This window comes from Microcaecilia unicolor, chromosome 2, assembly GCF_901765095.1.
Source record: "Microcaecilia unicolor chromosome 2, aMicUni1.1, whole genome shotgun sequence".
Taxonomy (NCBI): Eukaryota; Metazoa; Chordata; class Amphibia; order Gymnophiona; family Siphonopidae; genus Microcaecilia; species Microcaecilia unicolor.
In genome coordinates, this window is record NC_044032.1 from 615399291 (window position 1) to 615427048 (window position 27758).

At 44.7% G+C, this 27758-nt stretch overlaps 1 protein-coding gene across 2 annotated transcripts in view; it reads left to right on the top strand.

Annotated features, from left to right (window-relative positions):
* Nucleotides 1–27758, top strand: part of SH3D19 (SH3 domain containing 19) — a 250244-nt gene that overhangs the window by 24552 nt on the left and 197934 nt on the right. The gene's annotated exons all lie outside the window — the stretch shown is intronic.

A 27758-nucleotide genomic window follows, 5' to 3' on the forward strand; every position in this document is an offset into this window, starting at 1 on the left:
CAGTAGCGATCATCACACCATATGGTTTGATGTACGAGTTAAAGAAGTATGCAAACACATAAAACTCAAAATCCAGGATGTTAATCACACCGGCTTTGTTAAAATGATGTCTTTTTACCCTCCCACATGCCAAGTTTCATTTCGTTGTGTTACTTTTGCATAACTTTCTTTCCAAATTCCATTGAGTTGGAAAGAATGATAAAGGAGCCCAAATGTGAGTCTAGACATCAGACAGACCTCTTCAAGTGCAAACATCAGCTGTTTGGTGTTAAAATCTTACAGTGAGGTCTTCTTGAACTTTTATGAGGCAGGCTGCATGAGGAATCTGGTGGATCAACCTAGCACAGACTAAAGGTGGAGATACATCTCTCTGCAAACTCAGTAATGGAATATGTTTAGATGTCTCAGGAAAAATTGTACTTAAGGTTTATAGTCCACCTTCCCCAGTGTTAGAACAGCATTCAAAGCAGCCAAGAAAAAGAGTAACCCTTATGAGGGAGGCATACAGACAGACATATTGTACCATATAAGAGAAGCTTCTCCTTCCCATGGTAATGGCGGGGGTGGGGGGGCAGATAAGTGGAGGAGCCACCTGGAGCCGGGGAACAAGAGACGGAGGATGGGTGTGGAGTGAAGGATAGGGTCAAAGGATGAGGAGCTGGGCTGGTTATCTTGGATATTGGATGGGTATGAGAAGGAAAGAGGATTGAAGGGTGCTGTTGGGGGGGATGGGGTTGGGAAAGGAAGGGGAGATTTTTAAGTGAAGTTGGTGGGAAGAGAGTTCTAGGGAGAAAGGAAGGTGGTGGAGAAGTCAGGGGTAGGGTGAGGTTTTTCCTTTCCAGCCTTCCCTTATAACATGGAGGGGGGGAGTGTGGTTTGGAGTAGTGTCTGAAGGTAGGGTGGGGGGTTATGGGAATATGGGTGAGGTTGGCATCAAAATGGATAGGGAGGGACTGTCGCAGCTCGGTGGGTAAAAAGAAGGTGTAAAAGAGAGGTTCAGGAGCATAGTGTGATGTGTGGCCTAATAGAGGCCTATGTAAGTTGTCTGCTGTGTGCAGCCACCACCATGAGAGGGATACGGATCCTGTCATGTGTGAGGAGTTAATGGAAGTTGGCATTTAGAAAATAGGGCAGTTAGTTCGACACTGCCTAGCTGCATGGGTTGGGGGAGGGGTAGTTGAAGTAATTATTACGGTGGGATAGTTGAAATTTGTGTTGTGTTAATAAAGCTGCAGCCAGTCTTTGCCCAATGTTAGTAAATTAAGAGTCAAGAGCTATTTGATTGGGTGTTGTGATGGGTTGTTATGAAAAATACAAAATACACTCAACTTCCAGTCACAAATTAATATTAACTATGTCTAAAAAAACCCCCAAAACCAGATTCATATAGTAAAGGGATAAAGCTTGAACTTAACATTTTGAATCAAGAGGATAGTGGTGCTTATTCTATAAAGGAAAGTAGGCACCTACTTTCATAAAATACTAGCATAATAGGTATATATACAGTGAAACCTCGGTTTTCGTTGATAATCCATCCAAAAATAATCGGCGAAAACGAGGCAATAAGAAATTTTTTCTTTTACATGAATAAAAAAGACTGCCATAGGGGAACGCAAAATTAGCAGTGTGGGCATGCGGCACGCCGACGAAATCCAAAGCAACCAACGAAAACCAAGACAAATTTTTTGCTAATAAATTTGATGAAAGCCAAAAACGACAAAATCCGAAGTCAACGAAAACTAAGGTTTCACTGTACACGCATGTGTTAGGCCCATGCACTTAATTGAGCTGTAGAGCTGCTACTGTTCACTCCTAAATACTCGGGAGACCTGCATAACTTTGTGGAGGAGTAGCCTAATAGTTAATGCAGCAGGCTTTGATCCTGGAGACCTGGGTTCAGTTCCCACTGCAGCTCCTCGTGACCTTGGTCAAGTCACTTAACCCTCCATTGCCCCAGGTACAAAAACTTTGATTGTGAGCCCTCTAGGGACAGAAAAAGTACCTGCATATAATGTGTACAGCGCTGCTTACATCTAGTAGCACTATAGAAATAGTTAGTAGTAGTAGTATTAACTTTGTGTCCTGCCCATGTGAACACCCACCCTCATACTATGCTCTATTGAAGGTATGCATGCAATTCTAGAACAGTGCAAAAAAACATTTATTTGGTATTTACATGCACATATACCAGTATTCTAATTACATGTGTATGTTTAGGGCTAGATTATATGGCACCTAAAAAATCAGTGCCAAAACATATGCACGTAAACAGTATTCTATAAGCTGTGCCTAAAGTTTGATGTGGATTATAGAATACACTTTTATCAGTCCACTTCACTAAACATTGGGCTACTCCTCCTTGTTAGTTCACTGAATTATCCAGGCCTGCTGCACCCAGAACATTCTGATTAGTTATGAAATGACTAGTAAAAAAGGCCCGTTTCGGTAGGCAATGAAACGGGCGCTAGCAAGGTAATCCCCCACCCTCCCTCGCTGTCTCGCTCTGTCCCCTCCGAGACCCACGCCTCCCTCCCTCCCTTCCATCCGAGTTCCAGACCCCCCTCTCTCCCTTCCAGTTCAAGGCCTCCTCACGCCTCTCCCACCAAGTTACAGACTCCCCCTCCCTCCCTCCGATTTCAACACCCCCCCTCCGCGTTACTGACCCCTGGACCCCCCTGCTGCGACCCTCTCGATCCCCCCCCTTTCCGCCAAAAACCCTCCCCCGCCGCCATCGCGTACCTGTGCTGACGGGGGACCCCGACAGCCGGTCCTCTTCTCGTCTGCGCCGGCGTTGCTTGCTGAATGGTCTGATCAAGTTTCTGTGCTTGTGTCTGATGTCAGACGCACGCACAGAAACTTGATCAGATCATTCAGCAAGCAACGCAGCGGCAGCCGAGAAGAGGACTTCTGCTGTCGGGGGTTGTGGTCCCCCCTCAGCACAGGTACGCGATGGAGTTGGCTCGTGCTGCTATGTTGTGATTGGGTACTGTTGCTGCTGACGCACCCGGAAGTGGGAGACGTCATCATTTCAGGAGATGGATACAGAAGCACGAATGCCTCAAGGCTTATGTCCACGCAGTCAGCTTCAGAAAGTTGGAGGTGCGTTTTATTATATAGGATGTGGAACATTCCAAGCATTGAAGAAAAAATTTAAAATGAAGAAAATTTTAATTATGGGTTGTGGGGATGACTTTCACAGCCTTTTGTCCTGGGGGGGAGGGGAGAGCAGGAATTGGGAGATGCAACACTAAACAACTGTTGACTGTGTTGGTCAAATGATAGAATGACAAATGGGACATAAGAGAAATGAGAGATTTGTTTTTATTCAGTTGTTAGGTGATTTCAGTGGAGAATTAAAGTGATGATTTAGGGAGTAATGTGAATTTATATCTATATATTTATACATAGACTTTTTCAAATTTACTTAGCATTTAAGATTATTTATGTGGTGGTGTATTACTTTTCTTGTGATGTTTATTTCTGATCCTCTTTGTTCTACTTTCTTTTTTTAATTATTATTAAGAGTTAATTTAGTAAATTACATTACAGATAGTACAAAAACAGAAGCCTAACCAAATAAACCTCACAACATGGACAGAGGACCCCCCCCCCCCCAAAAAAAAGAAAGAATCTAAATGATTCAAATAGTACATGCAAGGAGAAATATTAAAACATCATCAGATCCCCCACTCGGTCCCCCAGCCACTCCCAGAATCTTATAAAACAATCACTCAAGTTGACCATTTTTTCCCTTAAAAATATCTTCTAGTTGGATAAGGTCCAAGAAGGTGTATGACATCTGAAGGGATACCAGGAATTTTCCAGGGAATGGTAAAAAGAAAGTAACACCAGAGAGAGGCTGGGCAAGATGGCGGTGGGGTCGAGCGTTCTTTTCTTGTTTCCTAGTAGAATATCGTATGTCATACAGAGCGTAAAGGGGTGGTCAAAACTGTTCCCTCGATGGTTAAGATCTCATCTCCCCTCCAGCAACTGTTCACAAGACTCGCCACTAGAACCCCCTACATAAGTAACCGGGAGGGCTCCTTCTGAAACTTTGGGCAGTGGAGAGCCCAGAGTTCTGAGACTTGATGTTACACTCTTCCCCCCCCCCCCAGTTTGCAACCTGCTGCTATCTCAGTTTGAAGCAGCAGGGACTCTCTACCATGATAGAAGTTGGGTTGGATGCCCCATATCAAAGGGCAGAGGCTGATGAACCAGATGGAGGAACTGACATCATTGAACTCCTAGCTGGGCATTCAGCACAAGAGTGGAGGCCTGTGGCAGTGACTCTGGACAGTATTTGGTTTGCTCTCCAGAAACTTGACTCTACTGTTTCCAAGTCAGCTCAAGAAATTACTACACTAGAGAGTACTCTTGATAACTGTTGGAGGGAACTAAGGTGAAATTTACTTTTGATGTGAAAACTATTGAGGAAGAGGTTAAGACATTCCAAGATTTAAGATCTGCTATTTTTAAGGATAAAACAACTCTTCATAGAATTGAGCAGATAGAGAATTATAATCGTAGATTGAATATTTGTCTCCTGAACTTCCGTAGCTCTCAGGGGATTCCGCCTATGGATGACTTTAGGAAATATAGAGGTGTTGAAATTCTCTCCTGAAGCTATACCTCCATTGAATTGTATTTCTATATTATTATTATTATTACATTTGTATCCCACATTATCCCACCTTTTTGCAGGCTCAATGTGGCTTACAATTCATCGTGGATACTGGAAATTAAAAAGAATGTATATTTGGTTTTATAGCAAGTTTTGGGTACCTGATGGTGAAATACATAATATTGGAAATAGAAAAGCGTATACATTTGTTTTAGCAGACGTTTTGGTTATATGATGGTGAAATACATGATAGTGTTAGAGCCAAAGGCATTAGGTACAAGATAGTGTGAAAGCAAAAGACATTAAAGAACATTCCTGGATATCTTGAAGAAAGTAGAGTTATGCATGTTTTTTATGATATATTTTGTCGAAGAGATAAGTTTTCAGGAGTTTGCGGAAAGTGGTCATTTCGTAGACCGGTTTCAGTTTACGTGGCAGTGAGTTCCAGAGCTGTGTGCTTGTATAGCAAAAGGTTGATGCATGCATTGATTTGTATTTCAAGCCTTTACATTTGGGAGGATGAAGATTGAGGAATGTGCGGGAGGATTTTTTTGCATTTCTGGGTGGTAGTTCTATTAGATCCGACATGTAGGCTGGGGCGTCACCATGGATGATTTTATGGACCAAGGTACAGAGTTTGAACGTGATGCGTTCTTTGAGTGGGAGCCAGTGTAGTTTTTCGCGAAGGGGTGTTGCGCTTTTGTATTTTGGTTTGCCGAATATGTCTGGCTGCCGTGTTCTGGGCTGTCTGGAGTTTTTTGAGTATTTGCTCTTTACAACCGGCGTAGAGTGAATTACAATAGTCCAGATGACTAAGTACCAGTGATTGTACCAGGTATCGGAAGACATTCCTTGGGAAAAATGGTCTGACTCGTTTTAGTTTCCACATTAAATGGAACATCTTTTTAGTTATGTTTTTTGCATGGTTCTCAAGTGTTAGGTGTCGGTCAATGGTGACTCCAAGGATTTTTAGGGTGTCTGAGACTGGTAGACTTAGATTAGGTGTGTTGATGGTGGTGAATTCCTTCTTGTTGTATTGCGAGGTGAGTACTAGGCATTGGGTTTTTTTCGGCATTTAGTTTCAGTCGAAATGCATCTGCCCAGGAGTTCATAATATGTAGGCTTTGGTTGATTTTGTCGGAAATTTCTCTTAGATCGTGTTTGAATGGGATAAAGATTGTTACATCATCAGCATATATGTATGGGTTTAGATTCCGATTCGATAATAGCTTATCCAAGGGTGTCATCATTAGGTTGAATATGGTCGGTGAGAGGGGGGGATCCCTGTGGAACTCCGCATTCAGGTGTCCATGTGGCTGATGTTGTTGAGTTTGATGTCACTTGATATGAGCGGGTGGTTAGGAAACCCTTGAACCATCTGAGAACGTTACCTCTGATTCCAAAGTATTCTAGGATGTGTAATAAAATTCCATGGTCGACCATGTCGAATGCGCTTGACATGTCAAATTGTAGCAGTAGTATGTTGTTGCCATTTGCTATCAATTGTTTGAGTTTGGACATAAGCGTGACTAGTACGGGTTCCGTGCTGTGATTAGATCGAAATCCTGACTGGGAATCATGCAGTACCGAGAACTTGTTTAGATACTCTGTGAGTTGTTTGGTCACCATGCCTTCTGTTATTTTGGTGAATAGGGGAATGGATGCTACTGGTCTATTGTTTTCTTATGAAGATTCATAAGAAACTTTAGAGACTAGAATTGAAATTCAGGAGCCAAACATTTTGGATATACTTGAAGCCTTGTTGTCAGCAGATTCTGAATGGACAACCCTATTAGTTTTATTTGTTTTTGAACAGGATACAAATGCAGTATTGAGACTTTTCCTGTAATTCTCGAGTAGAGTGGTGTGATAGCTGTGTTAGTCCACTTTTAGAGGTAATCAATAGAAATCAAACAAAATAAAACCCCTGTGGGCCAGCTCTTTACAAAACCAGATCACTGTACCAGTGACTTCATAGTAAGAATCCTGAAAGGTAACTTTAAAACAATACAGGAACATAAGACCTTTGAAGTCAGAATGATTGAATATTTTGACACCCAACAGACAGGACTTAACAAAGATCTGGGTTTTCTAGCCCATTATAAACCATAAAGTTGTATTGCTATGTTTATCACCCTCCTCTCACCTATCCACCCCCATCCTGTTAGTCTATCTCTGAAATGCTTTGATGTTCCAATGCATACCTCCTACCCATCCCCACCCTGTTAGACTGTCAATGAAATGCTTGGACGTTTTTCTTATATATACTGTCATCTACCACATTTGCTTATTTCCGATCTGACGAAGAAGGGCAACCTTCGAAAGCTAATCAAGAAATGTATTAAGTTATGTCCAATAAAAAAGGTATCATCTTATTTTCTTTTCCATGTTTTATTTTGTTTGATTTCTATTGATTACCTGTAATTCTCAAACTCTCTTCTGTGGAAAGAGGATGTTATTAAGCAAACTCAAGAAGAAGAAAGTTGTTCTTGGCTATTTGGGAAGATACTTTAGAACTGGGGACAACTTTTCTATTAGCTTATTCTTATAGATGTATAGTAAAATATCTGGGGATAAAATATAAATTTTTCTCACCGGAACAGCTGAGAGCCCTCTTTGATGTGAGGAAAATTGTGACTGGTAGAGTCTAAATCAATAAGGGCCTTATTGATTTAATAGTTTCTTTATTTTGGATCTCCTTATCCTGACTGACCTTAGCCAGAGCCGGTGGTGGGAGGCGGGACTGGTAGTTGGGAGGCGGGGATAGTGCTGGGCAGACTTATACAGTCTGTGCCAGAGCCGGTGGTGGGAGGCGGGACTGGTGGTTGGGAGGCGGGGATAGTGCTGGGCAGACTTATACGGTCTGTGCCAGAGCCGGTGGTGGGAGGCAGGGATAGTGCTGGGCAGACTTATATGGTCTGTGCCAGGGCTGGTGGTTGGGAGGCGGGGATAGTGCTGGGCAGACTTATACGGTCTGTGCCAGAGCCGGTGGTTGGGAGGCGGGGATAGTCCTGGGCAGACTTATACGGTCTGTGCCCTGAAGAGGACAGGTACAAATCAAGGTAGGGTATACATAAAAAGTAGCACATATGAGTTGATCTTGTTGGGCAGACTAGATGGACCGTGCAGGTCTTTTTTCCGCCGTCATTTACTATGTTACTCTCTCTCAAATTGTGGTCTGAGAAGGATTATGAATATATTTCTTTATTATCTGATTTCCTATTTTCTTTTTGTTTCTTATCCATGTTTCTGTTTATACGTGTTATCTTGAGTTTTTTTTTTAATTATTGCTTGAATTTATAAATAGTTTAAAAAGTAAGTAACCCTGGGCTTCAACTTCTGAAATCTCCTACGAGCCTGGGTCACCTTGCATATATAGAAACAAAAAGAAACATATCTCTTATGAAAATAATATGTCAGCACCTTGATCTTATCTAGTTTACTAAGAAATGTAACAAGAAGGGTGGAGGTTGTCATCTGAACATGACTCAACCCTTTGTTCTAGTTTCTACTTGTAGATGGGGATATAAATACTCTCATTTGCTTTTGGCTCTGTAGCTTCCTTCTGCCTGTTTGAGTCTGGTTTTGTCAAAATTCGCCTCTGCCAGAGCTATAGGGGCCAATTCTTTATTTTTTATTTTTGTTACATTTGTACCCCGCGCTTTCCCACTCATGGCACGCTCAATGCGGCTTACATGGGGCAATGGAGGGTTAAGTGACACCAATGTCAGACTCACAGAAACAGAAGCCTGCGCAGCCTTCTACATGGAATGTTGCTAGTGGAATAGCAACATTCCATGTAGAATCTCCAATAGTATCTATTTTATTTTTGTTATATTTGTACCCTGCGCTTTCCCACTCATGGCAGGCTCAATGCGGCTTACATGGGGCAGTGGAGGGTTAAGTGACTTGCCCAGAGTCACAAGGAGCTGCCTGTGCCTGAAGTGGGAATCGAACTCAGTTCCCCAGGACCAAAGTATCATTTTGTTGTGAGCCACTTTGAACCAAATTTTGGGATTAAGTGGGCTATAAATGCCTGAGGTTGAGACTGAATTGCACTTAAACATTACAACTTATTTATTGTTTGCAGGGCTAAGGGCCCTGTTTACTAAGCTGCATTAAAGCCTATTAGCGTTTTTAACACACATTAACAATGTACGCACGTTTACCTTGTATACGCCTACAATATCCCTATTGATACCGTACAGTGCCTAGGATTGTAAGATAGTGCAGTCTATAAATATTTTGAATAAATAAAAAAAGTGTATCTGCATGAATGAAGTGGAGTACAAGAGATGAGAAAGATAAAGGAAAAGGGGACCGAACTACACTGGAAACAAGATGGGCTGGACAGAAAAGAACTATGACAATGACAAGATGCTGATTATTACCCGAAAAACATCATTATCCAGCATGTACAGGGGAGGGGGGCCGTGCCTATTAATCAAATATGCCAGACAGTTACCTTAGAGTCCACTGATCTCTGCTTCAGTCTCTCTCCTCCTAGGCAGCAGCATGCTAGGAAAAGGGGGTGGGGGGGGGAGGTTAGGCTAAAGGAGATAGCACAGAGAAGAGCTACTTTGCTTCCTTTTATCTGGCTCCTCCCTCCCTGTCATTTCTGCTCATTCCCCTTCTGTCCCTGCTAGGAACAGGAAAGGAAGGGGGAGTGATGGGGTGAACAGAGTAAAGGAAAATTATTCTGCTCCCTGTTCCAACTGATGCAGAATGGAGCTGTGAATCTGATAACTGGGGCACAAAATTTGACCGTGCCACTCCCATTGTTGAAGACCAATCATTAGTTTTCCATTGAACCATGCTTCCTGTTTCATTATCTGAGTCTGTAATTTCCCCCACGTGCACTTAGTTCATCTCATCAAAATCTATTGGCAATCCCTTTGATCTGTCAAGTCTTTTTAGACACATATTGAGGCATATTTTCAAAGCACTTTGGGAGGCTAAGTTCCATAGGTTTCTATGGAACTTTGGGAGGCTAAGTGCTTTGAAAATGAGCTTGATTGTGACGCAGTTTAATGTTACAGTTCCTACATTGTCAACCAACTCTCTTTACTTCTTTGATTAGAACATTCACAAATTTTGAAAATTCCTTAAAAAATATTTATTCCAACAAGTGTTTGGTTAAGGCCCAGTAAGACGGAGCGATATTAATGGCTGCTGGTGAGGTTAGGGCTGCCAACGTTTTGACAGAGAAAAACCCAACACCTGCCCCACTTCATGCCCTACCCCAAGTCTCTTGCAATCCCTCTTGTTGCAGCCTTCCCTCCATTCCTCTACAACCAATTGTCCCAGTGTCTCTTTCCTGTATTTCCCTTTTCCTGTCTTTGCAGGATCTCCTGTTCATTTAACATTTCTTTTCTCTCCATGTCCACCATCCATCATCCCTCTGTATCCCTTATCCATCTTGTTCACCATCTCCTCTCTTTGCCTGTGCCCCTATCTTTCCCCCATGCCTTTACAGCGCTGCGTAGGCCTTGTAGCGCTATAGAAATAAGTTGTAGTAGTAGATCCAAGGAGGAAACCTCACTGTTTTATTTTCTAGCTCATGGTTATGTGAGGTTTGTTCCTTCTTTTTTGTTTGTCCTATTCTTTCCTTATCCAGTACTGGCCATCTATGTCCCTGTCCCTATACTGCCTCCATTCCCAGCCTATCTTTTCTGTGTCCCTATCCCTCCCATCTCTCTTCCCTTGCTCCCACACAACTGCCATGGTCTGTCCCTATACTACCTCCATGCTCAGCATCTCTTTTCTGTGTTCCTATCTCTCCCCTCTCTCTCCCCTTCCTCCCATACAACCCACATAGTCTGCTGGCATCTCTCCCTCCCTTCCTGGGTCCTGTGTCTTTTACCCTCTCCAGCCCTCCCCCAATTGGTCTTTCTCCACACCCTCCTGTCCCCCACTCCTGGGTCTAGCATCTTCACCTCCCTCAGTCTTGTTTCTCTCCCTGGGTGGATCCAGCATGTTAATCTCTATCCCACCCCCACCTGGCAGATTCAGTATCGCTCCCTTCCTCCCCTTGATGAGTTCAGCATTTTTTGAGTCCCTCCCAGCAGATGCGGCATTTTCCTCCCCCCCCCCCCCCCCCTCACTCTCTCTCCCCATCCCCAGTGGATCTGTATCTCCCCTCTGGACAAATTCAGCAGCTCTTGAATCCCTCTTCTTTTATCTCCTGATCCAGACAGTGTCTCTCCCGCTGCCTCTGTCTCTCTGCCCCCACCACAGGTCCCTCCAGGGTCTCTCCCTCTCCCCCTGCACCTCCTGGGTTCTGAAACGTAGCTTTGCTGACAAGCAAGAGCCACAGTTCTTCAAGCAAGTGACTTCTTCCTGCATTCGGGACCTTCCCTTGGCCATGTCTACCCATGTGGCAACAGGAAATCACATTGTAGGAGGCAGGAAGAATGCGGCTGAAGGAAGACCCCGAATACAGGCAGAAGCCACTTGCTTGAATCATTGCAGCTGTTGCTTGGCAGCAAAAGCACATTTTAGGACCTGGGAGGTGCACGGGGAGAGGGAGAGACATTGGATGGCCCCGGGGGAGGGGGCAGGCGGAGACAGAGGCAATGAGAGAGATGCTGCACTGGGAGAGAAAGGGGGAGTGGGACATGTCAAAGTGCCTCAGCGTTGGGGACAAAAAAATGGCTTTTCTACTGCTGGTTTTGAGGGTCTGCTGGCATCCAGCCTGGCCATTGATATACCAGCCAGGCCAGCTGAAAACCAGCTTGGTTGGCAACCTTAAGTACAGTCCAGAGGTATCAACTACTGTTGTATGTACCTATGATATGACTATTGTTTTGTCTTTACCAGTGACATAGCCACAGGGGGCCTTAGGGGCCTGGCTCCCCACCACACTTTTGGCTCAGGCCCTCTCCACAACTGAGGTACCCGTTGAATTGACTGGCAAGGATGCCCGGTCCCTGCTGGCCAATGAGATCCACTGCCCGAACTGCCCCAGTGCTGCCTCAGCAGCAAGGAAGTTGATTGCCTGCTTTCCAGTTGCCGATGCAGCACTGCTCACACTTGCTCGGTTTATGCCCAAACTGAGCATGTGCAAGGAGTGCTTGGCGGCTGGAAAGGAAGCCCCGACTGCTGAGGCAGCACTGGGGTAGTTCAGGCAGTGGATCTCATCAGCTGGTGGGGATTGGGCATCCCCACCAGCTAACGCAGTGTAGAGGGGGGAGCAGAGAGAAAATGTGTTGTCTCTCAGTCCACCCCTGGGTACCTCAAAAATCTAAAGCTGACTACACCCCCTACTATACTTTTCTTTTAAGACTGTAATTTCTTTTCTATCTTTTTTTTTGTTTTGTTTTATTTCATTTAATGAATTGTAAACCGCCTTCATGGCACGACTCTATGGTAGTATATCAGATAAAAAACAGAACTTGAACTTTCAACTCCTCCTCTTCTGCCCATCCCCTTCACTGTGCTGTCTGGGCTACTTGAGTGGGGTTTGGGGGTTTGTGAGGTGGACACCTGGTAAGCAGGAACTGGACAGAGACCATCAACTTCAGGGTTTGAACCAGTCATATATATGGAGGGAGCCTCTTCACAATCCCTTTATGGCTTTAGCCATTCAATCCTGCCTGTGTTAAACCTGCATGATAGTATTTATGGGCATCATTGTGACTGAGTAAGAATGCGTCTTGGCTTTGCTCTAACCTTTAACTACATTTCCTCCTTTCAGGTAACCCGAGGGATGATAATTGCTTGAGGGTGTGACTGTGTGGTTTGGCTAAGTTGGAATGATAGGTGCATAGTTGGAATTCTCTCCTAAATGCGTCATGGCACTTTACCTCAGAAAGTGTGAGCAGTCACCTTCTCACAGGTCTTTCTGGCCATGGTACTAATTAATGTTTTAATTGTCAGAGGCCCTCAGAGCAGACCCACTTCCATACTGCAGCAAGAGAGAACATGATCTGGCAAGTTTCACAGCAGTTATAGCATATTGCTTTAAGACTTGTAATGGTATTATTTGGGCATGCATCTTCTGTAACCCTGAGGTAACTTATCTTCTGTAGCTAGGGCCTGAGGAGACTGGGGCTGTCCTCACACATTCCATGCACCTAGGGCTTGTGCTGTTGTGGAATTAACACTACCAGTGTTTGGTTGTTGAAAATAAGAAATCATCAGTAAAATCTGCTTTTATTGCAGATTCAGCAATAATACTGTAGTATAAACTAGGGATGTATATAGGGCAAACCTTTTTGAATAGTTTGGCTTTTTTTTCCTGGTTTTCTAACTGGGTTATTATTATTATTGCTAATTAATTTTTTTTAACATGCATTAGAACTTAATGTGGAGATCAACTTTTATGTTGTTTATTCATAGGCTGATTCATGTTAAATCTACATTATGTACATTGATTTTGTGGGAACTTAAACTTTTTTAAGGTGCATTGGTTTGTGCTAGGGATGACCATTCATTTATGGATAAGTAATCTCTCTTGTTCAGACCAAATCAACTTCAGGCAAAACCAAATTAAAGCGTTAAATGAAAAGTAAGTCTCCATCTCTATAATTCATCATCAGATGGCAGCACTGATGCACTACCCATGTTTACTTGTGCTTTGAAATCTCTTCCTTCCCATCACGTGAAGAGAAGTGTCTGTGTGAAGAGGCTGCATTGTTATTGTTTGTGAAATGGAAGCATGCAGAGAGCAATGGTTAGTGCGGTTTAAGCAACGTGCCGTGATTTAGATTTTTTGATTGTTGGAGTCCCTCCAATTGAAATTCACTGCCATATGCAGGCCATTTATGGTGATGACTGTCTTGATGTGAGTACTGTGTATTGCTGAGCCAAAAATGTAAAGACTGTGGACTAGGAAGGGCTGATTTGTGTGATCAAAAATGACGTGGATGACCCGTAACAGTAACCGACGAGTCTCGCATGAGAGAGGTTTATGAACTCATAAAAGACAATTGCTCAAAAGACATTGCAACCCTAAAAACTTTTAAAGAAGGATAGAAAAGTGTTCAGAAGCATAAGAAGGAAAGTTTATTACAACATGACAATGCTAGGCCTCACACAGCATAAAACACCACAGGGGCAACTATGAAGAAGGGTCTCTACGATCTTACCCCATTCACCGTACAGCCCAGATTTAGCGACGTGATTTTTCTTCCCCCCCCCCCCCCCCCCAAAAAAAAAATGAAGGAATACCCTCAGGGGCATCTGTTTGTCTCAAATGAAGAGGTAGAGAGGACTGTGAGCAACTGATTGAAGAGACAAGATGTGCAGTTCTTTCGCAACATCTTTCAAAAACTTGTCCATCGTTGCCAGAAATGTGTGGCAAATGGTAGTGACTATGTATAAAAGTAAATAAATGTAATAAAAGATCAAATTTCAAGCATTATTTTCATTTTTATGTAACCTCTTGGTTGATGTGGTCTAGTTAACTGCCAAGACTATGCCATGGATAGTCGGACAAAAAGGGGTGCACACTATTACTTATTGATTTAGGACCAAGGCAGGACTAAGATTTACCCAAGAGGCCGAGCAAGCTCTGCATCAGACTTTACACTTCAGTGATGGAGACCACATCAGTTCTTTTGCTGAAACCAGAACCTTTACTGTCCTTCAGCTGATGAGGGTACAGCTTCAAAATTTTTTAAACAGATGGCCAACTATATTACAATAGCTTTCTCCTCTCCTCCATGCACAAAAAATACACAGATTCTCCTGTGTACTCAAACCCACTCACCAGATAGGTGAGGGCTTGACTTGGCTTGGCTTGGCTTGCACTGTTCAATTGCTGGTGCACTTAAGCAGATTTTAAGTTTATAAAATTCCGTTAGTTGTTAAACACTTACAGACCCCGTGGTATCTAGGTGATAGGCACAGTGACTCTACAGGAATGATATTAAACAGTTCTTTCCTCCTCCTGCCTACTATGGTTAAAAGTAGCAGGATGCCCGGATGTCACAACAGGTACCCTGAATGGATCCTCTCTCTTTCTTCCCTGGACTACACAGGGGTGGGAAGGTTCTCCATACCTCCCCACTATAACAAGCCAGCAACCAGGTTTCGGGTCTTTTGCTTGTCCCTTAGTCCTTGAATCCTTGTTCCTTTAAAGTGCCTTTTAATGCCAACTCGTGTGAGTATGACAGGCTGGATTCTGCATTCAGGGTTACTGCATCAGGCTGGACAGGAGGCATCTCCCTTGTGGCATGGGTCAAAGGCAGGAGATGGAACCCAAGACAAATTTGGCGGGCAAACAGGGAGCTTATAACACATAGGGAGGAGGTCACTGATACCACCAGACCCTTCTCCAAATTATCATAACCCCCTCCCCCATTCTTCCTTCAGATTCCAGAGGCTTCTACCCTATTCCCCTTAGTTCTATATCTCTCTGGAAACTTCTAATGGGAACATGTAATTTCCCAGCAGGTGCAAATTCAGGAAAAAAAACACAACAGATTCACAAACATTGCCTCCAAGCTATCTATCTACTGAGTAGTAGAAGGCGTAGAGATGATTGCTGGCATAAATTGTAGGCACTGTTTTCCTATTGGCTGTCAGGGCTGCCATAGGCCAGCAATGGAAGCATTAACTTTCAATAGACTGCTAAACTATGCACAGCATAGAGAATTCAATACAACACAAACTGCTGTTGAAAGTCTCATGATGTTAGATATGTTCACACCAATATCTACATGTAAACAAAAGTTAACGGAAATGGAGGCATTACTTTTCATTTAAACCTGGTAGACCTAGTAAACACCTGGGCTTCCTCCAGGTATCATCTGTGGGCACATCCACTTTGCAGCAATCAGTTGTAATCCACCTTAAGGCTTCAGTAGGCTGGAGGTGTTTGTTGCCACCAATTTGCTGCCTTTCATCGTTCCTTGAACCACTGCTCTTGACTTCCTATAAGAACTTCAGCAACACTCTTTCTTAAGTAGACCTCCTAATAGAGCAATGTGCTGAGAATCGGGGAAGCCAGGTTCAAATCCCATTGTTACACATTGAGGGGCATAATCGAACGGAAACGCCTATCTCCATGGGCGTTTATCTCCAAGAACGGGTCCGTGAAGGGGCGGGCCGAACCGTATTTTCGAAAAAATGGACGTTTTTGAGCTGGGCGTTTTTTTTTTTTTTTTGCGATAATGGAAACTAAAAACGCCCAGCTCAAAAACGTCATAATCCGAGCCATTTGGTCATGGGAGGGGCCAGGATTCGTAGTACACTCGCCCCCCTGATATGCCAGGACACCAACTGGGTACCCTAGGTCAGTGCGGTGGACTTCAGAAAAAGCTCCCACACGCATAGCTCCCTTACCACGGGTGCTGAGCTCCCAACCCCCCTCCCCCAAAACCCACTACCCACAAATGTACAACACTACCATAGCTCTTAGGGGTGAAGGGGGCACCTACATGTGGGTACAGTGGGTTTTGGAGGCCTCCCATTTACCAGCACAAGTGTTACAGGTGGGGGTGGGGGTGGGCCTGGGGCCACCTGGCTGAAGAGCACTGCGGTACCCACTAAAAGTGCTCCAGGGACCTGCATACATGCAGGCCTCTAGGACTGGTTGCTGTTATATAACATTGGCATACCAGTTGACACCTGAAGACTAATCTTTCCGAAAACGTCCTTTATTGGAATAACCGCCTTTACTCACAGTTAACTGCAGATCAGAGGTTGTGCCCCACTGGCAACGAGTGTCCCTGGTACTGAGATGAGCAGTAGGTCAGAGCTGGCAGAATGGTGTACAATGCCCTCTTTCAGCCACATTCAAGGGAAGAACTAAGTTCTGTAACGTGGCTAACATAGGAAAGGGAACTAAAACTGGCTTACAAAAATGGCTACTACAGCATGGACTACAACAGGAAACACAACAGGGCACACTCTGACCTAGTAGGCAGGGGGAAAAGCACCATGGGAGAAGAGCCTACCAACTACCAACATCGTGAGACTGTAACACAAGCTAATGAAATCACGGAGCCCAATACCCTACACCCACCACAATGCAATGCTGATGTGACCCTGTACTGCACCCGAGAGCCACATCTGACCCAGGGAAAGGCTGTGACAGGATCGAACACATTCTGCTGTCATGGAGGTGGGTACGGCATTTGAGGCTGGCATACAGGCTGGAAAAAAAGTTTTTAAAGTGGGGGTTTTTTGGTGGGAGGGGGTTAGTGACCACTGGTGGAGTCTGGGGAGGTCATCCCCGATTCCCTCCAGTGGTCATCTGGGCAGTTGGAGCACTTTTTTGGGACTTGTTCGTGAAAAAAAAGGGCCCAAAAAAAGTGACCCAAAATCGCGGTAAAAATGCCTTTTTTTTTTCGATTATCAGCTAAAGACGCCTATCTCTCCTCGGCTGATAACCACGCCCCAGTTCCGCCTCCACCACACCTCCGACATGCCCCCGTCAACTTTATTCGTTTCCGCGATGGAGTGCAGTTGGAAACGCCCAAAATCGGCTTTCGATTATACCGATTTGGGCGCCTTTGCGAGACAAACATCTATCTCTCGTTTTAGGTCGCACTATAGGCGTTTTTCTCTTTCGAAAATAAGCTGGATAGTGATCTTGGGTAAATACTTAACCCTCAATCTCCGCAGATACAAACAGATTGTAAGCCCTCTGGGGACAGAAAAATGCCTACTGTACCTCCTAACTTGCCTTGAACTATTGGTGAAAAAGGCATGAGCTAAATCCAAAATCTAAAATGGGATACTGCAGCCAACTCTAGACAGCTAAAACAGAGACCAGCTAGCCTAAGATGACAGGTCAGGATAAAATACAAATCAGAAATTAAAATAGCAGGAAGTCACTCTGACTAAAACCGTTCAATCTTGACAAGAAAATAAGGTTATGGGGAAGGGTGGTAGTTGGGGTTTTTCATAAGTTTTCTAGTTTTTTACTGTAAGATGTTTATGCTTATTATTCTCTTTTTATATGTTTACTAGTATAAAAGGCCCATTTCGGTAGGCAATGAAACGGGCGCTAGCAAGGTAATCCCCCCCGCAGCGTCCTTCCTGTCTCCCCTGCCCTTCAGCCACCCATCTGGTCTCAGGACCCCCTCCCCACCAACCCTCCTCTGCCCCTGCAGCCACGCATGTGCAGCAGCCCTCCTCTCTCCCCTGCTCCCCCTGCAGCCACCCATGTCCAGCGACTCTCTTCTCCCCCTGCCCCCCCTGCAGCCACCCATGTCCAGCAACCCTCCTCTCACCCTGCAGCTACCCATGTCCAGCGGCCCTCCTCTCCCCTGCCCCACTGCAGCCACCCACGTCCAACGACCCTCCTCTCCTTTCCCCTTGCCCCCCCTGTAGCCACCCATGTCCAACGACCCGCCTCTCCTTTCCCCTTGCCACCCATGTCCAGCGACCCACCTCTCTCCCCTGCCCCCCCCCCCCCCCGTGCAGCGTCCCTTCTGTCTCCCCTGCCCTCCCCTGCAGCCACCCATCTGGTCTCAGGACCCCCTCCCCACCTCCCTCTTCCCTGCCCCCCCCGCAGCCATCCATGTCCAGCGACCCTCCCCTCCCCCCTCGGCGCATCACCCAAACCCCTACCCCCCCAGCGCATCACCCAAGCCCCTACCCCCCCTGGGGCACATCAACCCCCTCGCCACCCGCAGCCGCCAATACTAACGCTGTCCGGCCGCTGCAGCATCTCCTGTTGAGCAGCAGCGGCCGGTACAAAAAGAAAAAAGCCAAAAAAAGATTTTAAACCTGAAACACGGCTCCGTAGACAGCCATCTGGCATTGGCTGTCATCTCTGCAGCCGCTCCTCCTCTCCTCTCTGATGTCGCTGCACTCCTCCGGGGTCTTCCTGCAGGGGCAGTGACGTGGAGGGGAGAGGAGGAGCGGCTGCAGTGACGACAGCCAATGCCAGATGGCTGTCTACGGAGCCGCGTTTCAGGTTAAAAATCTTTTTTTGGCTTTTTTCTTTTTGTACCGGCCGCTGCTGCTCGGCCGGACAGCGTTAGTATTGGCGGCTGCAGGTGGCGAGGGAGTTGATGTGCCCGAGAGGGGGGTAGGGGCTTTGGTGATGCGCCGGGGGGAGGGTCTTGGGTGATGCGTCGAGGGGAGGGTAGGGGCTTGGATGCTGCACCGGGGCAGAGGGGCTTGGGTGTTGCGCCGAGGGGGGGCACTGACAGCTGTTTCCCAGGCAGGGGGAGGAGTAGGGAAACACTCCTCCCCTTGCCTTGGAATCAGCTGTCAGTGACATCACTGATGTCAGTGCATTCTAAACTGTCTAGCAGACCACCTCCGAGGGAGCCACGGTACCAGGCACATTAGAACGTTGGAGGTGAGAATTATTATATAGGATTAGCATGTAACAGCTTGGTGCCTTTGTTTAGATTTGTTGTTCAGTTGTTTGCTGTTTGGTTCTTTTGATCCCAAATAAAAACTGATGGACCTTAAAATAGTAGGATTAGGGCTAGATAGATCTGGTTGGGCTGGAGTAGGCTTTGATGACTACTCCAGTAGTTGAAACCAGTGCTGGGCAGACTTCTACAGTCTATGCCCTGAAAATGGCAAGGATAGCTCATAAGTTTGTGTAGTTTGGGAAGACAGGATGTACCATGCAGGTTTTTATCTGCCATCATCTACTATGGTACTGTGTAGCATAGGAGCCAACTTTTCAAAATGATTGAGGGTGCTGAAATTTTTTTTTTTTTTAACAGGTGGTGCATTGCCCCCTCCCTCCGTCCCTCTCAGTTCCAGGCTCCCTTCCCTCCCCTCCAAGTTCCAGACCCCCCTCCCTCTTCCGAGTGCCAGTCTGACCCCAGCCCGACTTCTTCTCCCACAACAGTGCTTCGCCTGCCCCTCATCTTCCTGCGTGCCGCCCAGAATTTAAAAGTCATCTTACCTCTGGGTCCCGGCGGCAGCAGTGAAAGGTGAGCAGGTGGAGGACTGTTGAGGGCGAAGAGGGCGGGCAGGTTGGGCTGGCTGGGAACTTCAGTTCTGGTGGGTCAAATATTGGGGGTGCTCGAGCACCCACAGCACCCACGGAGTCGGCACCTATGCTGTGTAGCTATACGCCTAAAACCAAGAGGTTAGGGCTCTTCAGCCTGGAAAAGAGATGGATGAAGGGAGATATGATTGAGCTCCACAAAATCCTGAGTGGTGTAGAATAAGTAGAAGTAAATCAATTTTTTTTTTTTACTTTCCAAAAGTACAAAGACTAGGGGACACTTGAGGAAGTTACATGGACATATGTTTAAAACAAATAGGAGGAAATATTTTTTCACTCAACGAGTAGTTAAGCTCTGGAACTCTTTGCCGGAGGCTATGGTAGCAGCATTTAGCGTATCTGGGTTTTAAAAAGTTTTGAACAGATTCCTGGAGGAAAAGTCCATAGTCTGCTATTGAGACAGACATGGGAAGCAATTGCTTGCCCTGGGATTTGTGGTATGGAGTGTTGCCACGATTTGGGTTTCTTCCAGGTACTTGTGACCTGGCTTGGCCACTGTTTGGAAAACAGGATACTGGGCTAGTTGGACCATTGGTCTGACCCAGTATGGCTACTCTTATGTTCTTATGTAGGTCCATTTATCAGGCATTACTCTTCAGGAAGAGAGTTCTTTGTCTGAAAAGGCACATTCTTGTAGCATACTAACCAGATCTCTTTTGTTTTCTTAACTTGCACTTACAGGGGACTAGCTCAAATTTGAAACTTGTAAGAAATAATGCCATTTATCGCAATGTTTATCTCTGTCTAGCTCCTATCCATTTTCACACCTCTTGGACCCTGTCTCTTTTTCTGGTGTTTTCCCAGTCTGGTCACTGTTGGTGAAAGTGTTTTTCTCCTTTTTTTTTTTTTTCACCTGAAAACCTGGGTCATCCTCTCTCTCCTGTTTCAGATGTTTTTCCCCTGTACTAACTGAAAATTCATCTCATCTGGGTCTCCTTGCACTCTTTACACTATGGCGTATTTACTTCATTGCTTATTTTTCTGTTGCTCAGTTTGTGTTCCATCTGTTTGTAAATACGTCTCATTTTATAAACTATTGAACAAATTAGAAATAATATAATAGAGACTGATAAATATTATTTGCCAAAAATTAGCCTGGACCAGAGTAGGGAGAAGGAAAAGTGTTCATCTCGGCTATCGCTTATAGTTTGGCAGCTTCTGCCAGATCTGTTCTCTGCCCATGTAACAGTTTGCACATTGTAAGGAAGGATCCATGTGTACCAAACAGTCCAGAAATTATATTTTAATCAAATTATTAGGGCCACAAGTGTACTTTTTTTTCTCATCTTGAATCCATTTTTCATGGGAGGGTTGTCTGCAGCAGTATTAGGAAAACAGCTTTCTGGCCTTCCCTTTTTTGACATGGCAGTTTTCTCCTGAAAAAAAAAATTTTTTTTTGGATGGGTGGTGGGGAGGGAGACTTCTAGTTCATTTAGAATTAGGGCTGACTGTAGGACACACCGAGGCAACTCTACTCCTTATGCAATGGTTTCTGTTAATGCTGGAAACTACATAGAGAAGACAGGAGTTACAGAGTCCAGCCTGGTGGTCCTGTGCCACCTTCTGGTCCCTCCAGGGCTAGTGTTAGACATGCTTCCAGTTCACTTATCTCCAGTGTGTTTTTTCTAGTGAAAAAGGTGCCGGTACTCAAATGACAGGCCACCCTTCAGGAATGGGGTGATCACTGAGGGACCCAGCCCACAATAGCCAGGCCCACTGCAACCAGTCACAGAATGTATGACAAGGCAGAATTGGTGTGTAGAGCCTGAGCTCTTTCAGTAAAACATGGGGTCCATGGGTCAATTTTAGCAGACAATGGAAAAGGTGCCGGTACTCAGTACCCCCAAATACTCCCTCAAAAAAGCCCTACTTATCTCACTCGGTATAACAATTCTAAAATGATTCCTTAAAATTTCAATTTTAAGGAATAATTTTAGGATTCAATGTGAAGATTTACAGTTAATGAATAATTATTTTTGAGTTAAAACATAGATGTGAGTATAATTATAATTAAATTTGTGATACCCTATTTTAGTGTTGACTCATTATAACAAGAGATCTCAGTTGGGGACAATACACCAGGATGGTTTTAGAACCCTATTGACCTAGGTCCAGCATCTAACCTCCTTCATAGCGAGCCCAGCCCTGTCTGGTTCAGGCAGCAGAATCCTCCACATGGCAACAATACCAAGCCACCAGCAGAATCCTCCACATGGCAACAATACCAAGCCACCGAGCAGTTCTCTTCTCCCCTTTACAGTTTGTTGTAGTGAGACAAGAGTGTGTAGAATGATACTAGTGCCCCTTAAGCACACTCGCTCACGGGGCCACTTCAAGGGTTATAGGCCTAGGAAGCTCAGCCCAGGGTGTAGTTCAGCCTGGGGAAATAAAAGTCCAGGGCTGGAAGAAGCAGACCTCCAGAGTACTCGCCTTTGAAGAACCAAAAGGGTAGCCTTGCAGTAAAACTTTTACCTTGCAAACTGTGTATTCTACTGTGGACTGGTAAGAACCAGACCTTCTTTTGTTGCTATTGAATTCCAAGATACTTTATAATCCTGAGTTAACCACCTCTGAGATGAACAGGCTTCTGTGTGTTTTTCCTTTTTGAACCACACAATTAGTTTTGTTTACTTTTAAATTGTGCTCTGGCTATGTTTGTGATGGCTCCTCACCCAGTTTACCACACAAGCTATCAAATGGAGCTATTTAGTTGGGGACACCCTGGCTTGTGGCCTAGACTGCGACCAAAACTTTTAACAGCTCATTTTTATTTCATTGTAGTGTTGTAAAGTGGTTTTGCAGTATCTTCTCTCTATCTGACCCTTTGTTTTTTTTGTTTTTTTTATATTTCAAGAAGTCTTTATTGAATGTTAAATTCAACACAAAAAGCAACACAGCCTTCCATCCTAACAAAATGTTTTCAATAAGAATAAAATAATACAGTTCCTTTCTGCATTATACATGGTACTATCATTTTGCATACAACAATATTGAACAATTGAACTTCAACATTTTTAAAGTTTTAGAGGTATTAATTCCCCTTGCCTCCCCCCCTCCCATCCCTCCCCCCACCCCCTGCATGAGTATGGCTCAATGTTCTCCTGTCCACAGGATCTAGATATCCTTCTCCTTCCATTATGGATATTGTTCCAAGAAGGTACCCCAAACAGCTTGCCATTGATTCAGCTTGCGTTTTCGTTCTGCTAGTAACCTTTCCATTTCACAAACATATTTTAACTTTGAAATCCATCTCTCAATGGAGGGTACACCCTTCTGCTTCCAATAAGCAGCCAAGACCTGTCTAGCTACTCCGGTCGCCAGTCTCACCAGAATCTGTTGGCTATGTGTTAACCCTCCTACTTTAACAGAGAACAGAAACATTTCTGGAGTCCACCTAAAGGTATTTCCTACCCATCTCTGCAGTCTACCATGTACTGTTTTCCAATACGCTTTAATTTTGCCACATGTCCACCACATATGTCCCATTGTTCCTTTTTGACCACATCCTCTCCAACACATTCCTGAGCCTGCTGGATATATTCTTTGGAGGCGTGCCGGAGTGAGGTACCAGCGGAACAATACTTTTATTGCATTCTCTTTTAACGGTACATGTACCGACACGCCTCCTGCCCCCTTTTCAATCCTTTCCCAGTCCTTTTCCCCCAGGGCCATTCCCAGCTCGCTATTCCAGCTCTTTCTATGGAGGCAATATCGAGGAACCTGTGCACTAATGCATTTATATAATCGGCTGATCAATCCACCAGAGGACTCAGTCCCCTCACAGATATCCTCCAGACTAGACCTCTCCCGTTTTATGACCTCTCTCACTGCCTTTGTTTTGAGAAAGTGGGTTAGCTGGAGGTATGCGTAAGTATCTTCCTCCAATTCTGGATATTGTGATTGCAAACTTTGGAATGAGAGTATTTGCTCTGCTTCAAACATTTGGCCCCACTTCCTTAGACCTATAGCATACCATCGAGTAAATATCCCCGGTGTAGTTCCAGGCATAAAAAGTGGATTATATGCTATTGGAGATAAACTAGTGAGAATGCATTTCTTCTGAGGGAAGAGACTATCCCAATAGTAGAGGGTTACCCCAATGGAAGGACATTCACCCACCCCCAATACCCTAAAAGGTTTAGGGGTCCACATTAACGCTCCCAGAGGTGTATGCCCCAAAGAGTATTGCTCCAGTTGGACCCATTGCCTGTCTGGGTATTCTTGGTACCACTCAATCGCTACTTTCCCTTGGGCCGCCCTATAGTACCACATGAGGTTAGGGACCCCCAGCCCCCCCTTTCGTTTATCTTGATATAGTAAAGTACGCGATAAACATGGTCGCTTTCCTGCCCAAACGAACCGCATTATTTTATCCTGCAGCGTTGTTAGATATCGTCTGGGCATTAATACAGGCAGCGCTTGGAAGAGGTAGAGCAAACGAGGCAACACGTTCATTTTAACTATTGCTACCCGTCTAAACCATGAAAACACCATGTCCCCCCAGCGTTCTAGGTCTGCCACAATGTCCCGTCCTAGTCTTTTGTAGTTAGCTTGAAAAAGTTCCGATGCTTCAGAGGTCAAATTAACCCCCAGGTATCGTATATACTTAGAAGCCCACCGAAATGGAAAGGAAGTCTTTAAAGATTCCAAGTCCAGAGCCGGCAGTGTAATGTTAAGGGCTTCCGATTTGTTCATATTGACCTTAAACCCAGACACCGCTGAATATTCTTCAATAGTGCACAGAAGGTTAGGAAACGATGTTAGTGGTCGTGTAATGAACAGCAAAACGTCGTCCGCAAACAGCGCCAACTTGTGTGCCCTACCTTCTATGGCCAGCCCAAAAATACCAGGTTCTGACCGTATCCGAGATGCAAGAGGTTCCATTACCATTGCGAATAATAAGGGAGACAAAGGGCAGCCCTGCCGAGTTCCTCTGTGAAGAGCAAATAGCCCCGAATTGCCCCCATTGACTCTCACACATGCCCTTGGAGATTCATAAAATGCTTGTATCCAGCCTCTGAACCGATTCCCAAACCCTAACACCTCTAGTGTCTTATACATAAATGGCCAATGTACCCTATCAAAAGCCTTTTCGGCATCTAAACTGAGAAGACATAATGGCCGCTGGCTTCGCTTAGCCAAATAGATAAGGTCTAATACTCTTCTAATATTATCCATAGCCTTACGGTGCGCAACAAAGCCCACCTGATCAGGGTGAATTAGTACTGGAAGCACCGGGGCCAACCTATTGGCCAAAACTTTGGCCAAAATTTTGACATCAGAGTTCAATACTGAAATAGGCCTGTAGGAGCCACATTCAGAGTGGTCTTTGTCCGGCTTAGGCAAGACCGCTATCCATGCCTCTTTCATAGATTGAGGCAGTATCTCCCCCCTTCCTACCAGATTGAATAAGTCTGCTAATAGTGGTGCCAATTCTTTAGCAAACATCTTGTAGAATTCATTTGGGAGCCCATCCAAACCTGGGGACTTACAAGATGGCAAGCCATGAATAGCTTCCTGTATTTCTAAGGGTGTAACAGGACTGTCTAGTTGGGCCTGCTGTTGGAAAGTCAATGGTGAGAGGTCACTGTCCGCCAGGTACTCCTCCACAGAGTCCTCGGCAGGGTGTATCTCCTGATCATACAAAGCTTGGTAAAAATCCCTAAAACGTTTACGAATTTCCTCTGAGGTACGTATCAGGCCTCCCTCCCCATCGCGTATCTGTGTGATTGTACGATCTACCTTCTGCCTTCGTAGCTTTATGGCCAGAAGGCGACCAGCCTTATTTGACCCTTTGTTTTTAAGGAATAGTTTGTTTTGAACATCTTGATGGCGTCCATGCTGTATGAAAAAGGATACATCATGAGCAACAATTATAGGGTACTTGTGCTGAATCTGTGATTCATGGAAATAGTGATTTTTTTTTTTTAGTGATTTGTCTTTTGAAAAGATGTTATGTTGAATTAATATGGTACGAATCCCTGAGGCAGCATTCCCTGAAATGCTCTCAGTGTTGCTCAATAGCGTTAGAGTCTAGAGATGAGAATTGGAGATATGAATTTCTATGCATGAAAATGAAATATTTTTATTTGGATAATAGCGGTGCTGCAACTGTCTGTTGAAAAGTACTTTTGATTTATTAGTATTTAACATTATTGTGTTGTAGAAGAGAGTATCTTGCTTTTGTAAAGTGCACTTAAGGTCCTTTTCCTATTTCTTTCTTTCTTTCTTTCTTTCTTTCTTTCTTTCTTGTATATACTAGGTATGGGGGCATGTGCCTTAGTTTTGTGTGGATTTGTATCATTTGATAGTCCACAGCCTAGATAGGCTGTGGACAATCAAATCCATGCAAAGCTAGGGCACATGCCTATTTCATGTAGAGGGTAGTGGTAGAGGTGTAACCTGCATGGAACGACAGGTACAACTCTGGCCACTTTGTTGGGTAGACTGGATGGACCATACAGGTCTCCATCTGCTGTCATTTATGATATATGATTTCCTTGGAGTAAAACCTTACATACAAATTTGCCTTAAGGGCAGGAGGTGCTATAATGTAGCTGGACCCATTGGCGAGCTAAAGTATATGAGTTTGGCAAGAGCCCTGTTGAGTTCTAGCTGGTAGGCTGTGCAGTTGCTCTCACATATGGCTCTCGGATGACAGTCTGGCAGAGGACTAAGGGCAGTGAAAGTGGCACCATCTTATATGCATAATTTACAGACTACTATAGGGTTATGTGAAGTGCATTGCTACAGAGGAAATTGGAAGGTCATGGGATAGGAGGAAAAGTCCTATTGTGGATTAAAAATTGGTTGAAGGATAGGAAACAGAGAGTGGGGCTAAATGGCAGTATTCGCAATGGAGAAGGGTAGTTAGTGGGGTTCCTCAGGGGTCTGTGCTAGGACCGCTGCTTTTTAATATATTTATAAATGATTTAGAGATGGGAGTAACTAGTGAGGTAATTAAATTTGCTGATGACATTAAAGCTATTCAAAGTCGTTAACTTGCGACAGGATTGTGAAAAATAACAGAAGGATCTTACGAGATTGGGAGACTGGGCGGCTAAATGGCAGATGACGTTTAATGTGAGCAAGTGCAAGGTGATGCATGTGTGAAAAAAGAACCCGAATTATAGCTGCATCATGCAAAGTTCCACGTTAGGAGTTACAGACCAAGAAAGGGATCTGGGTGTGTTGTCGATAATACACTGAAACCTTCTGCTCGTGTGCTGCTGCGGCTCGGAAAGCGAATAGAATGCAGGGTATTATTAGGAAAGGTATGGAAAACAGGTGTGAGGATGTTATAATGCCGTTGTATCGCTCCATGGTGCGACCGCACCTTGAGTATTGTGTTCAGTTCTGGTCGCAGTATCTCAAGAACGATATAGTAGAATTGGAAAAGGTGCAGCGAAGGGCGACTAAAATGATAGCGGGGATGGGACGACTTCCCTATGAAGAAAGACTAAGGAGGCTAGGGCTATTCAGCTTGGAGAAGAGACGGCTGAGGGGAGACATGATAGAGGTATATAAAATAATGAATGGAGTGGAACAGGTGGATGTAAAGCGTCTGTTCACGCTTTCCAAAAATACTAGGACTAGGGGGCATGCGATGAAACTATAGTGTAGTAAATTTAAAACAAATCGGAGAAAGGTTTTCTTCACCCAACGCGTAATTAAACTCTGGAATTTGTTGCCAGAGAACGTGGTGAAAGCGGTTAGCTTGACAGAGTTTAAAAAGGGGTTAGACGGTTTCCTAAAGGACAAGTCCATAAACCACTACTAAATGGACTTGGGAAAAATCCACAATTCCAGGAATAACATGTATAGAATGTTTGTACGTTTGGGAAGCTTGCCAGGTGCCCTTGGCCTGGATTGGCCGCTGTCGTGGACAGGATGCTGGGCTCGATGGACCCTTGGTCTTTTCCCAGTGTGGCATTACTTATGTACTTATTTATGGCTGGTGTAACCTGGAATGCGTAACGTAAGCAGTCTTGCCTAAATATAGGCGCATTGATGCCAACTTCCAATATTGTTTTATAACAGAATCTTGGCGCCAAGATGCCATTATAGAATTGGTACTCAGCAAGTGGCATTAAGGTGCCAAATTATAGAATTGCCCTGTTAGTGTTAGGTTTGGGAACCACTGTATTAGAGGGTAATTTGACCTAAAGAGCTTCAAGTGATTGTGTAGCATGCTACTAGTTGTAT